Here is a 12,955-nt window from a genome sequence, read left to right on the forward strand (position 1 = left end):
GTCTTCAGTCCGCAGGCTTCCGCGCCTGCGGTTTTTAAGGGTCCCCGCGTCGCCGGCGCGGCAAAGACCCGTCCTCGGTAGAGCCGATTCCCTCCGCAGCTCGGAGGGAATCCGTCATTTCCAGATCGCGTCAACCCGGAAGTCCCAGTGCTGGACCAGTGTCTTGCCTCGGTAATGGACTGGATGAGAGCCAAGAAACTGAAGCTCAATCCAGATAAGGCTGAGGCACTGTTAGCAGGTGGTTCCCTAGACCTGATAGGTGGGAGGTTACACTTCCTCTGAAGAAGCAGGTTTATAGCTTGGGGGTACTCCTAGATCCTTGCTGTCGCTCGAGGTGCAGGTGGCCTCAGTGGCCCAGAGTGCCTTCCAACAGCTTCGGCTGGTGGCCCAGTGTGGCGATCACACACAGGGCCCCTGGATGTTTGACAATCTATTGACCCTGTGCCGCCACTGCGATTGCTTTTTCTGCTGCCACCACCCCGTATCTCACGGGGACACACGGAGTCCAGTCAGTTGTTAACATAAATAAATAATCAAGTTTATTTTTAAATGCAGGAAGAAGCTTATGGTTTCAGTTAATTTTTCTCTTGTCAGTTTCTTATTCTTAGTTCCTAACAACTCCAAACTGATTATTCCCAACTATCTATCTGACTCCACCTAACAATTCCTCTCACTCTCTCACAATACAACTCTACCAACCCACACCTAAACCTCCCTCTTCCTTCTTCAACTCTTCTGATTGCACTGGCTACTGATTAGTGCTGGTTTTGACTATAAAGTCTTAAATGGCTCAGGACCACAAGACCTCAAGGACCGCCTCTTTCAATATGAACCTACCCAGACCCTGAGATCATCTTCTGAGGCCCTCCTTCATGTGCCTCCTCCTTGAGAGGTCCAGAGGGTGGCAACATGAGAACAGGGCCCTTCCTGCAGTGGCTCCCCGTCTGTGGAATGCTCTCCCCAGGGAAGTTCATCTGGCACCTTCACTTCACACCTTTAGGCACCAGGCAAAAATGTTCCTTTTTAACCAGGCCTTTGGTTGACCTGAACATCCTATACCCTTTTAAAATGTGGCTCCTTTTTGAGTGGGGGGGGGTATTCTTTTTATTGTGATTTTATATATTGTGAACTTTTTTGTAAACTACCCTGAGACCTCCGGGAATATAAATTCAATAAATAAAATAATAAATAAATAAATACTTCACATACATTTAGAACAAGAATGGTTTATACAAGGAATAATAATAATAATAATAATAATAATAATAATAATAATAATAATATAATATTCTCTCATTTCTACAATTTAAATGTTGTTGCTAGTTTTTGAGGATGATGTGTGAATCCTAGAACTATTCAAAAGCAAAATGTTCCTTTTTTCTGCATGAGTTGCAGTGCCAGAGCCATATTGATAACATGGCTAGTTTTCCACAGTAAGACCACATCCTCCAATAATATCATCATCATCATCAAGAACAACAACAACAACATTGTTATTATTTATACCCCGCACATCTGGCTGGGTTTCCCCAGCCACTCTAGCCACCACCACATACCTCACCATCAGCTGTCATGGACACCTCACTTTTCATTCATTCTTTTCTTCTGTTGGCCAGGGAAGAGTCTCCAATTTGGTATTAGTGCCCTAGAGTAGCAAATAGGTTGTTTTTGCAGTGGCACTATTTGATTCAGTGTTTTGCCTTAGGACAGGGATCACCCAACCTTTTCTGGCTTGATGGTCTCACTGAGGACCCCCTCTGAGGGTCATAGATCAGTAGTGAATCTGGCCAATGGATATGTATATATGCATATGTACACACACACACACACACAATTCAGCACACACTCATCAGACTTACAGGCATACAACACTCAGATAAACATACATGCGGTCACACACATAGACTCTCATGAGATGCAGATGCACACAATCCGCATTTCTAGCCCTCTCCAGTCTAGTGCTGGGCTTGAGCCCTCTCCCATCAGATAACCTCAGAAGCAGAAGGAGAGAGAAAGGCGGTCTGTGTGTCCTCTGCTCTGCTCATGACTTGCACAGTTGGAGAGAGCAGGTGAACAGGCAGCAATAGCAAGGAGAATGAGGACAAAGAGCTGTAGGGGTCAGCAGTGAGCCCACTTCTGACGTTGCCATTGTCTGGCACTGGCCTGGATAGGGACACCCTTAGAAATTACTGTCTGGGTAAACCCTTAAAGAGGTAAAGGTACCCCTGCCCATACGGGCCAGTCGTGTCCGACTCTAGGGTTGCGCGCCCATCTCACTTAAGAGGCCGGGAGCCAGCGCTGTCCGGAGACACTTCCGGGTCACGTGGCCAGTGTGACAAGCTGCATCTGGTGAGCCAGCGCAGCACACGGAAACACCGTTTACTTTCCCACTAGTAAGCGGTCCCTATTTATCTACTTGCACCTGGGGGTGTTTTCGAACTGCTAGGTTGGCAGGCGCTGGGACCGAACAACGGGAGCTCACCCGCCGTGGGGATTCGAACCGCCGACCATGCGATCAGCAAGTCCTAGGCACTGAGGTTTTACCCACAGCGCCACCCGCGCCCCATTTGGGTAAACCCTTAGCTGAATATAAATCAGCCTTTCTGTCTGCATTATATACAATGCTGTTATAAGCTCCACTATCAGACCTCAGCAAGTTTCAGTTAACCAGATGGAAAGACTGAACAGCTGAATATCTGCTATTGACTTTTCTGGTACAAGAAACGACATTTGTAGATCAAGCTAGCAGCAGATGGAGAACAATTGGAGTATATAATTATTCAGCCTGGGCTCTTTTAAATGGATAGGCTGGACTCTGCTTCTTTGGCTGAAATGACAAAGGAACTGAGCAGCACATGGCAAATAAATCTTTGCAAAGGTTCTTTGAAATAGGTCTTCTAGCAGAATCTGTGAATTAACTCCATCGATTAGCATTTTTCCCTAGTGAAAATGAAAATCTGTCAAGTTATCATGGTGCTGATGTTGAAGGTCTGACATTCATCCCTAGCATAGCTGAACGCTTGTGTATTAATCAACCATGTTGATTTCAGTATGTTACCTGAGGTGTCCATCTGTTGACTCTTCTTTATTTTGCCAAGCTCATGAGAGCTTTGGCCTTCAGTGTTTCTTGGTGCCAAAATCTAAAATCCACCATACGGAAGTCATAACACACTGTGAAGTCCCTGAGGGTGAGTGAGTAAATTAAAAGTGAGTCTTATTCAAATTGCCCTCCCAGGAAAGCCTATTCTGTGAGATTACAGCTCTCAAGAAGACCAGTGGCTAAAGTGCTGTGCTTATAGGAGTGCATTGAATGTATGTGCTTTATGTTTTGGGGAGCAAACAAGTTATCAAGGATCTGAAAGCAGCAACTTGTTGAATATATTTAGCCAATTGCTATTTGTTTTCTATAATGGTAGCTATGAAACTATGGACTGGTTTGCATGACAAGCTAAGCTGAATTTTGGCTTAGCAAAACTATGCAAATATGTGGATACCTGGAGAGGACCTTACAATCACTTTGCTCCTCTCTGGCCCCTTTTTGCCACTGTGCCACACTAAATTCAGCCAAGGTTTGACTTAATGTGTCATCTGAACTGGGAGTCATTGTTAAGCTCTCTTCTCACTAGCCATAATCATTAGCCAAGAACAAACCTGTATCACAGTTTGTAGTTTGTGAGGAGAGAGATTAACCACGAGTCTCAGTTTGAAAGGCATGCTAAGCCAAGTCTCATCTTAGCACAATGAGGCAGCAAAAAGGACTGGACGGGGACAAAATATCTGCAAGCTCCTCTCCAGGAACCCACACATTCATGCAGCGTCACTAAGCCAAGCATTTGGCTTAGTGATGGGCAAACCAGCTCTTTGTGTAGGCAACATTTTGCAGCAAAGTTCCTTCAAAGTGCCTAACAGAACAATTTTACACATATATACTTAGAAGGAAGTCCCATTGTGTTTAATCAGGCTTACTCCCAGGTAAATGGGTGTAGGATTATGACCTAACCACATCAAAATGAGTTGAATTAATTTATTATAAAATTATTAAGAGCTGTGAACTAAAACAACCAAATAAGCAGCAAAGTACTATCATATTCAAGGATCTTCAAATGCTTTCAGAAATAATATGGCCTTCACCTCTTGCCAGAAGACCAATGGCAAAGAGCAAATCTCCATAATGGCCTTTTTGAATGCTGATGTTGCTACAGAAGAAGCTATAATCCTCTACCATACTTAACATGGCATGGGAAGATGGAACAGGGACTCTGAGGAGGAGCTTCAGGAACAGGAAGCTAAGTATTGGAGAAGGCAGTCTGCTAGGTCGTCCTGAGGATAAATGCACAATAGCACAGGACCTTGTTCAGTAGCAAGCTGGCCATAATAAATAGGGAATTGCAATGTTAGACAGCCTGGCACTATGTGAAATTGCATACTAGCCAGCTATTTTAATGGGGGCTCTTCTGCTTTATAGCTTAGTGAAGGAGCCAGTCCATCAGCTATTTAAATAATGATCAATGATCATATTACTTTTTGTTGAGGTGCAAGGGTTTGTGGAGAAATTTTCAGAGATTTGTATTCCCCAGTGTGGTTATACTCACTAACTATTCAATATTTTAAAGGGACATCTGAAGGAAAACACATTGGACAGCAGGATCTGTCAATGTACGAAGGTGTTTATGTACAGCAAATATATTAACATGCTACTAAACACTGTTGAGAAAAATGTCGAAACAGAAATAAACAGAAAAAAAACCATTACACCCACACAAATTTAATGGCAAACCCTGTCTTTCCCTTTTATTGTGTACACACTGCATTCTGAATCCATATGTTCAGTCCACAAAATAATCAGATCTCTTTTCTGCAGAAGACTGGATTAAGCAGAAACTGGAAGTGCTGCAAGAAGCACTGAAATATTGGAATACGCTCAAGAAAATAAAGAGTTTTTCTCTGTAGATTCAAATAATGAGTCTGTTGCTCTAGCTAGTAGTATATTGCATCTTTTGTTGAGAAAATGGATGTGTTCCTGTTCCACACTGAAAAATAACCATAATTTAAAGACTAAAGAGAGTTTTAGTGTTCATTGTAGTGTTTACTATGCTCAAACCAAAGAATATAGAAGACAAATGGATGCAGAATTAGAACAAGCAAAGGAGTGGTATATTTTTCTGTTCTGCTTTATATCAACATCACCTGAAGGCTGCAGGGTAGCAGCAAGTCATTCATTATGGAGAACTGGCTGATGAAGCCCAGATCTCAACGATGACATAATTCCAGGCACCATGTACAAGAAGACAATAAAAGAACCAGAGAGTGATTGAAAGCAGATCTGTTAGAAAACTGAAAGGCCATATTTTGAAGTCCACTAGTTTTTCAGACACCATATTGGTAACCTGCCAAAATGCAGTCTGACCAGTCAAACCAGTAAAATAGTGGATAATTGGACATTCTGGTTCTGAATTAGGAAAAGGTGCAACTTGGTTTGACAGATCAATGAGAAAAGGGAAAAAAAACACCAAATGTATTGGACAAGCAGAGAGACAGAATGAATATCCCCAAGTACAACTGGGAAAAGTGCCACTGTGGTTTTTTTTTAAAAAAAATACCCTTGTTCTCAAGGGAAATTGGCATGAATTGTGGAGAAAGAAAATGAATTGGTTGCTTTGAGCTATATTTCTAATTTAACTACCCTGAAATTCTACATATAGGCTAATATATTTTAATTTTCTTAATTGTTATTCCTGGACTGAACTAGCTTGACCCTGTAAATATGAGCAGCAACTCCTGAAAGCACAAGAATTCAGTTAAATTAGACCTACAGGTCCAGTTTCACAACTTCCTTCTTTAACCTGCTTGTTGCTATAGTTACTGATTTCTGCCTGTTAGCAGCAATAATAAAATGTATCTCCTTGATGCCCAATGAGATTTGTGGTCTGAGTTTGAGATTTAGGATACATTCCTGTGATAGGTCCTGAAGCCCTTATTTGAAACATGTTAGGGGAGATTCCTCGGCAAACCTGCCAAAAATGGGAAATACATGCTTGGTTTAAAAATGGATGTTCACTGCTTGACTGTACCAGGGCGAATGGTTATTCCAGATCACACATTGCAGACAGAACTTCCGTATGGCCGATGTGGTGTACAGAGTGAGGAATTTGAATTGTTTGACATTTCCAAGCAGCCACGAAGCTCCATGCATTTAACAAAGATTGTCTGTGGCAGAGATGGAGAACCTATTTCAGTCCGAGGGCCAGATTGGAACTTGTCCAAACTTCCATAGAACAAATATACATCTATGTCTCCATTGTCATAAACGCAGATGTATCAGACACCAAGCACACAGCAGCCTGTCGTCACATGTATACATGCCTGCAGCAAACCTATGCACTCTCACACACCAGACAGGCACACAAACAGCAGTCAGCATTTTCAGTGCTGGGAAGTCCTTGGAGTCTGCCTTATACTATCAAGGAGTCCAGGAACTTTAGCCATTGCCTAAAAACAGTGGCAGTTGTGAGTAGCCAAGCTGATTCATTTCACAGAAATTGTTTAGTAAGGTACCTGTACATTTTGCTTCATAACCTTTTTTCTAGGAGGACTGGAGATTTATTGATTTAAAAATGAAAGTTTGGGGCTTCTTCTTTGGTAACCCACAGATAACAGTACAAAGAGAGAGGTAGCGCTATGGTTTTTGTTTAGTCGTTTAGTCGTGTCCGACTCTTCGTGACCCCATGGACCAGAGCACGCCAGGCACTCCTGTCTTCCACTGCCTCCCACAGTTTGGTCAGACTCATGTTTGTAGCTTCGAGAACACTGTCCAACCATCTCGTCTTCTGTCATCCCCTTCTCCTTGTGCCTTCCATCTTTCCCAGCATCAGGGACTTTTCCAGGGAGTCTTCTCTTCTCATGAGGTAGCCAAAGTATTGGAACCTCAGCTTCAGGATCTGTCCTTCCAGTGAGCACTCAGGGCTGATTTCCTTAAGAATGGATACGTTTGATCTTCTTGCAGTCCATGGGACTCTCTAGAGTCTCCTCCAGCACCAGAATTCAAAAGCATCAATTCTTCCGCGATCAGCCTTCTTTATGGTCCAGCTTTCACTTCCATACATCACCATTTACATGGGAAAACCATGGCTTTAACTATACAGACCTTTGTCGGTAAGTTGATGTCTCTGCTTTTTAAGATGCTGTCTAGGTTTGTCATCGCCTTTCTCCCAAGGAGCAGGTGTCTTTTAATTTCATGACTGCTGTCACTATCTGCAGTGATCATGGAGCCCAAGAAAGTGAAATCTCTCACTGCCTCCATTTCTTCCCCTTCTATTTGCCAGGAGGTGATGGGACCAGTGGCCATGATCTTCGTTTTTTTGATGTTGAGCTTCAGACCATATTTTGCGCTCTCCTCTTTCACCCTCATTAAAAGGTTCTTTAATTCCTCCTCACTTTCTGCCATCAAGGTTGTGTCATCTGCATATCTGAGGTTGTTGATATTTCTTCCGGCGATCTTAATTCCGGCTTGGGATTCATCCAGCCTAGCGCTATGGTACCTTAATATTAAATATATAATAACCTTGGGAGGAAGTGATCATGTCCTCTTGGGTTTCATGATACAAAGGCAAGGGAAAGCCAAGTGTAGTCAGACATGCATTCTGGACCTTAAGGAGGTTGATTTCAAAAAGCGTAAAGAATTACTGGGTGAGATCAAAGAGAATGGAGTCCAAGATGGATGGGAGTTTCTTAGAGGTGAAATATTGAAGGCACAAATGCAGACAATTCCAACAAGAAGGAAAAGAAGGAGGCATTAAAAGAAACTGCTGTAAGTAGCTTACAGATTAGCTGAGATTTAAGAAGGGCATGTATAAGAAATGGAAGAAAAGGTGAATCACAAAGGAATAGTATACACGAGTAGCCAACAATTGCAGGGAGAAGGTCTGGTGGGCCAAAGCTCAGAATGAACTTAGGGTTGCAAGAAAGGCTAAAAATTATAAAAAAAGGTTTCTTTGGCTATTCTTGAAGCAAGAGGAAGAGAAGGCAACTAGTAGGTCCTCTGAATGGAGAAAACAGATAAATGTTATTGGGTGACAGAGAGAAGACAGAACTGCTCAACACCTACTTTGCCTCTGTCTTCACCCCAAAGGAAAACACTGCCCAACCAGTTGAATAAATGGAGAATAAATGGAGGGAGCTGCTGCCCAAGATAGCTAAAGAAGTGGCAAGGGAACACCTAGCTACTTTAAATGAATTCAAATCTCCAGGGCCTAATGAGCTGCATCCAAGGGTACTAAAGGAATTTGTGGGTGTAATTTCAATGTCTCTGTCTATAATCTTTGAGAATTCTTGGAGAACTGGTGACTGTCAGTATATGGAAACATCACAGCTGCAGACACCCAGATTGTTGACATCACATGATGTGCCTATATGTGGGAAAGAAGAATTTCCCAGGATGTTCACAGGCTGGATAAGTCTCTGTGAAGAGTGTAATTTAAAACCTTCTGTGTGCGCATGTACAGGAAGTTTGTCAGACTTGCTAGAAGAACTGAACTGAAAGGACGTGTTTTTCTCTAGTGCTGTAATGTCAGAAATAAACATCATGTAAATAGATTACTGACTTATTTTCTTTCCCCTGCGGAAGCAGGAGGAAGGGGTTGTGCATTTTACCCACGCTTGCGAAAATGTTGCCTATCAAAATCTCCCTGGTCTGTCTGGATGTCAGCCAGAGGAGGTTACCGGTAAGCAAGCTCCGAGGACAGTGAGAGGGGCCAGCCTCTGTGGAGGGGGCTTGCAAACCAACAGTGAGGTCCCTGTGGTCTGGCAGTGAGCAAATGTTGTTCCCATCTTCAAAAGGGGGAAAAGAAGAAGACCCAAGTAACTACTGGTCAATATGTAGTTGACATCAATATGAGGAAAGGTCCTAGAACAGATAATTTAACTGTCTATGAGCATGTAGAAAAGGATGCTGTGGGGTTTTCAAAAACAAGTCATGCTAGACAAATCTCAATTCTTCCCCCCCCCCTTTTTTTAATAAAGTTACAAGCTTGGTGGATCAGGAGAATGCTGTGGACATAGTGAATATTGATTTCAGTAAGGCTTTTGACAAAGTCTCCCATGATATTCTTGTGGAGAAGCTGGTAAAGGAATGTGGGCTGAAGGAGGTAACTGTTAGGTTCCTTACCAACATGCAGAATGGTTCCTTACCATCATGTTCCAGAAGGGCTTATTCATGGAATACGGAAGAGCAGCTTTCAGAATAGGGTAATGTCTCCTGAGCACCATAATATCCTTCTGTAAATTCAGACAGAGCACCACCTCCATCTTGAACTTCTGAGGTTTGAAAGTTGCAAATAAATATCAGTTTTCTTTTTTGTACAGTTATCAACAGCTGCTTCACATGCTTAAGTTATAATGTGACCTGAAGTTATCACATCACATGTTTTGTGAGCTCTTATTAGCTAATGTATATCTAAAATCTGTTGCTTTCTATTAATAGATAAAACCACATTTTACCTTTTTTGTATGTCTATATCCAGGAATACCTCTAACTGGAAAATTATTTTTTTAAATTATTATTTATTAAATTTCTATCGTGCTTTTCATCCAAGTATCAAAGGGCAGTTTACAGTGTAAAAACACAAAAAATACCATCATAACAAAAGGACATAGATTATTATTATTTCATTATTATTTCATGCAAGTTTAATAGCTAGATACTGTTTTCTATTATCAAAATATAGACACTACTAGTCTAGCAAATTAAGGAGAGATGAATCAGGCAGATTAAAATTCATGATTCTCTTAAAAAGGAGGACTAAAGGGAAATTACGTTGTGTGGCTTTTATTGGAACATTAGTTTCAGATCTTGTTGATTAAAGGCTACAAACCTTGTAAACTATTTTGTTAGGTCTGTTAGTAAAGTGAATAAAGAGATACTGCATCACTGGGGATTTCTATTTCATAAGCAATCTTACATAAATTATTAGGCTTTACGTTAATTTTTTATCGCTTAGTTTACAAATATATGTCAGGATGGGAAAAACCATTTTCACTTCTATCCATACTGCCTAATTCCTATGGGTCTAGATTAACTTAAAGCAAACTAATAGAGTTGTAAAGGTAGCATCTCTCTCTCTCTCTCTCTCTCTCTCTCTCTCACACACACACACACACACACTCACTCACTCACTCAGCACAATTCAAGAACAGAGAGGATAGGGAGCTAGTGCGACTGCCTTGTTAGGCACTGTATACCAGATTTTATGCTCTTAGAAGAATTTCTCATGTTACTTTGGAAAGAAAAATGGTGCTGGGGGAGTGGTCATCATTCCTGAGTTCAGGCTGAAAGTTTGGTCCCATTAAGCCTAAACACTCAAGTGTCAGGTTCACCCATTCTTTCTGCTTTTGAATTCTAAGATCATGTTCTCCACAAATTTTAGATGTTTTGATTAAATAACCAGGAGCAGAGGCAACCCTGTCAGAAGACTATATGAAGCAGCACCTCAGGGGGACGATTATGAATGCCATTAAAGGTGGCAGAATCGGAAACTTGTAGATTTGGTCTACTGAGTGCCTACTCTGCAGCTGTCCTGCAAGAGCCCCAGTATGACTATTATTAGAAGTATTTTGACCAATCCTCTAAAGTAGTCAGACTACAATGTGTGTAAGTTTCCCATATTGCATCCTTACAACAACCCTGTGAGCTAGGTGAGACTGAGAAATGGAAATCAGCCCAAGGCCAGCTCCATAGCTCTTGTTGCAATGTGCCTTGCTCAGGCTTATCTTCCCATGCTAATTATTTGGGAAATGTACCATCCACATCTACGTCTGCTTCATTGACTACGCAAAAGCCTTTGAATGTGTTGACCACAGCAAACTATGACAAGTTCTTAAAGAAATGGGAGTGCCTGATCACTTCATCTATCTCCTGAGAAATCTCTATGTGGGACAAGAAGCTACAGTTAGAACTGGATATGGAACAACTGATTGGTTCAAAATTGGGAAAGGAGTATGACAAGGCTGTATATTGTCTCCCTGCTTATTTAACATATGCAGAATTCATCATGCAAAAGGCTGGACTGGATGAATCCCAAGCCGGAATTAAGATTGCCGGAAGAAATATCAACAACGTCAGAGATGCTGATGACACAACCTTGATGGCAGAAAGTGAGGAGGAATTAAAGAACCTCTTAATGAGGGTGAAAGAGGAGAGCGCAAAATATGGTCTGGAGCTCAACATCAAAAAAACTAAGATCTGGGCCACTTGTCCCATCACCTCCTGGCAAATAGAAGGGGAAGAAATGGAGGCAGTCAGAGATTTTACAAAGGTCCGTATAGTTAAAGCTATGGTTTTCCCAGTAGTGATGTATGGAAGTGAGAGCTGGACCATAAAGAAGGCTGATCACCGAAGAATTGATGCTTTTGAATTATGGTGCTGGAGGAGACTCTTGAGAGTCCCACGGACTGCAAGAAGATCAAGCCTATCCATTCTGAAGGAAATCAGCCCTGAGTGCTCACTGGAAGGACAGATCCTGAAGCTGAGGCTCCAATACTTTGGCCATCTCGTGAGAAGAGAAGACTCCCTGGAAAAGACCCTGATGTTGGGAAAGATGGAGGGCACAAGGAGAAGGGGACGACAGAGGACGAGATGGTTGGACAGTGTTCTCAAAGCTACCAACATGAGTTTGACCAAGCTGTGGGAGGCAATGGAAGACAGGAGTGCCTGGCGTGCTCTGGTCCATGGGATCACGAAGAGTCAGACATGACTAAATGACTAAACAACAAAACCATTCACATGCTCTAGTTGAAGTGCCAAGGTGGCTTGTGCCAGCCCTGACGGAGAGCCACATACCTATGTATAACCACGTGAGGAGGAAACTGTAGCCTCAAACCACAGGGTTGAGACTCTTCTTAGAACTTCTTCGCTTCCCTGAACTTCCAGGCAGCTAAAGAGAGGTGGTAGCATGAGTAGCTACCCGTTTATCTGAATGCACTGCTTCTAAGAGCAACCATGTCTTTTTCTCATTCATTTTCACATCCACTCTGTAAGGAAGGTGGTGAACTGAAGATTAGAGTTAGTCACTTGTTCAAGACTTTCCCTTAACCTAAGTTTGCAAGTCCTTTGGGACAATTCCCTGCCTCTTTTTTTTAATGAAACTCTGTAATGTGCCATGAAATTGCTGTATATATGATAAACAGGAGTATGGTTTTGCAATGAAATAAAAGATCCTGACATATGTTGCTTGCAAAGAGCAGGTAGAGGTCACTGTGCCTTTGAGGATAGGAAACTCTTTCTGACATGAGCCACAGCTGAGCAGCCACTGCCATCCACAGATGATCCTCTTTTGTTCCCCAAGCTAATTACAAGTCTAACATCAAGAGGAGACTCTAGTTCAACATTTATATCTGTAATGCGTTTGAATCTCTTCGTGCTTTAACAGCTGCACTGGGATTCAGCAGGCCTCTTGTGTCCATAGACAATTTTCCAAAGGTCTGATGAGGTGTCAGTCTTCGTCAACCCAGGAGAGAGATGGTTCTTGACATTGGGGCTTTCTCATTGATTAAATTGTCATAGTGTATTTGTAGCCTAAGTGCTGCCTTTTGGTCACTGTCCTTTCCTTCTGTGGAAAATGACCTTTGTGAATAATTGCATGCCCCAGATGTGTCAAAATGAGGAGAAAGCAGCCGTTTCTAAGTAATAACACTTTAGGAACTATTTGTCTCTTGTGCCTAATGTAGACTTTATAGGAGATAAAAATACCCTCAATAATTTTTTTGTAGCCAATTTATCTTTTAAAATGAATTTAGGGTGCACTTATAAGATGTTATTGATATTTTGTGTCTTGCCTTGTAAGGTTTTATTAGGTGGCCTCTTTGGCTCCTCCATAGTGCCTTAGTAGGTAAGGACTGAGGTTCACAATCTCAGCTGTTTAAGAATAGCCTTTAATGTTGCTGTGGGGATCTATGGGAAACA

General features: G+C 42.0%; 1 long non-coding RNA gene across 1 annotated transcript in view; it reads right to left on the reverse strand.

Annotated features, from left to right (window-relative positions):
• Positions 1-513: 513 nt before the first annotated feature.
• Positions 514-12,955, reverse strand: part of LOC309531758 — a 153,050-nt gene continuing 140,608 nt past the window's right edge. The window contains exon 2 of the long non-coding RNA XR_014219430.1: positions 514-732. This is a non-coding gene — a long non-coding RNA (uncharacterized lncRNA). The remainder of the gene's footprint in view (positions 733-12,955) is intronic.

This window comes from Podarcis vaucheri (assembly GCF_965113315.1).
Source record: "Podarcis vaucheri genome assembly, chromosome: 4".
Classification (NCBI taxonomy): Eukaryota; Metazoa; Chordata; class Lepidosauria; order Squamata; family Lacertidae; genus Podarcis; species Podarcis vaucheri.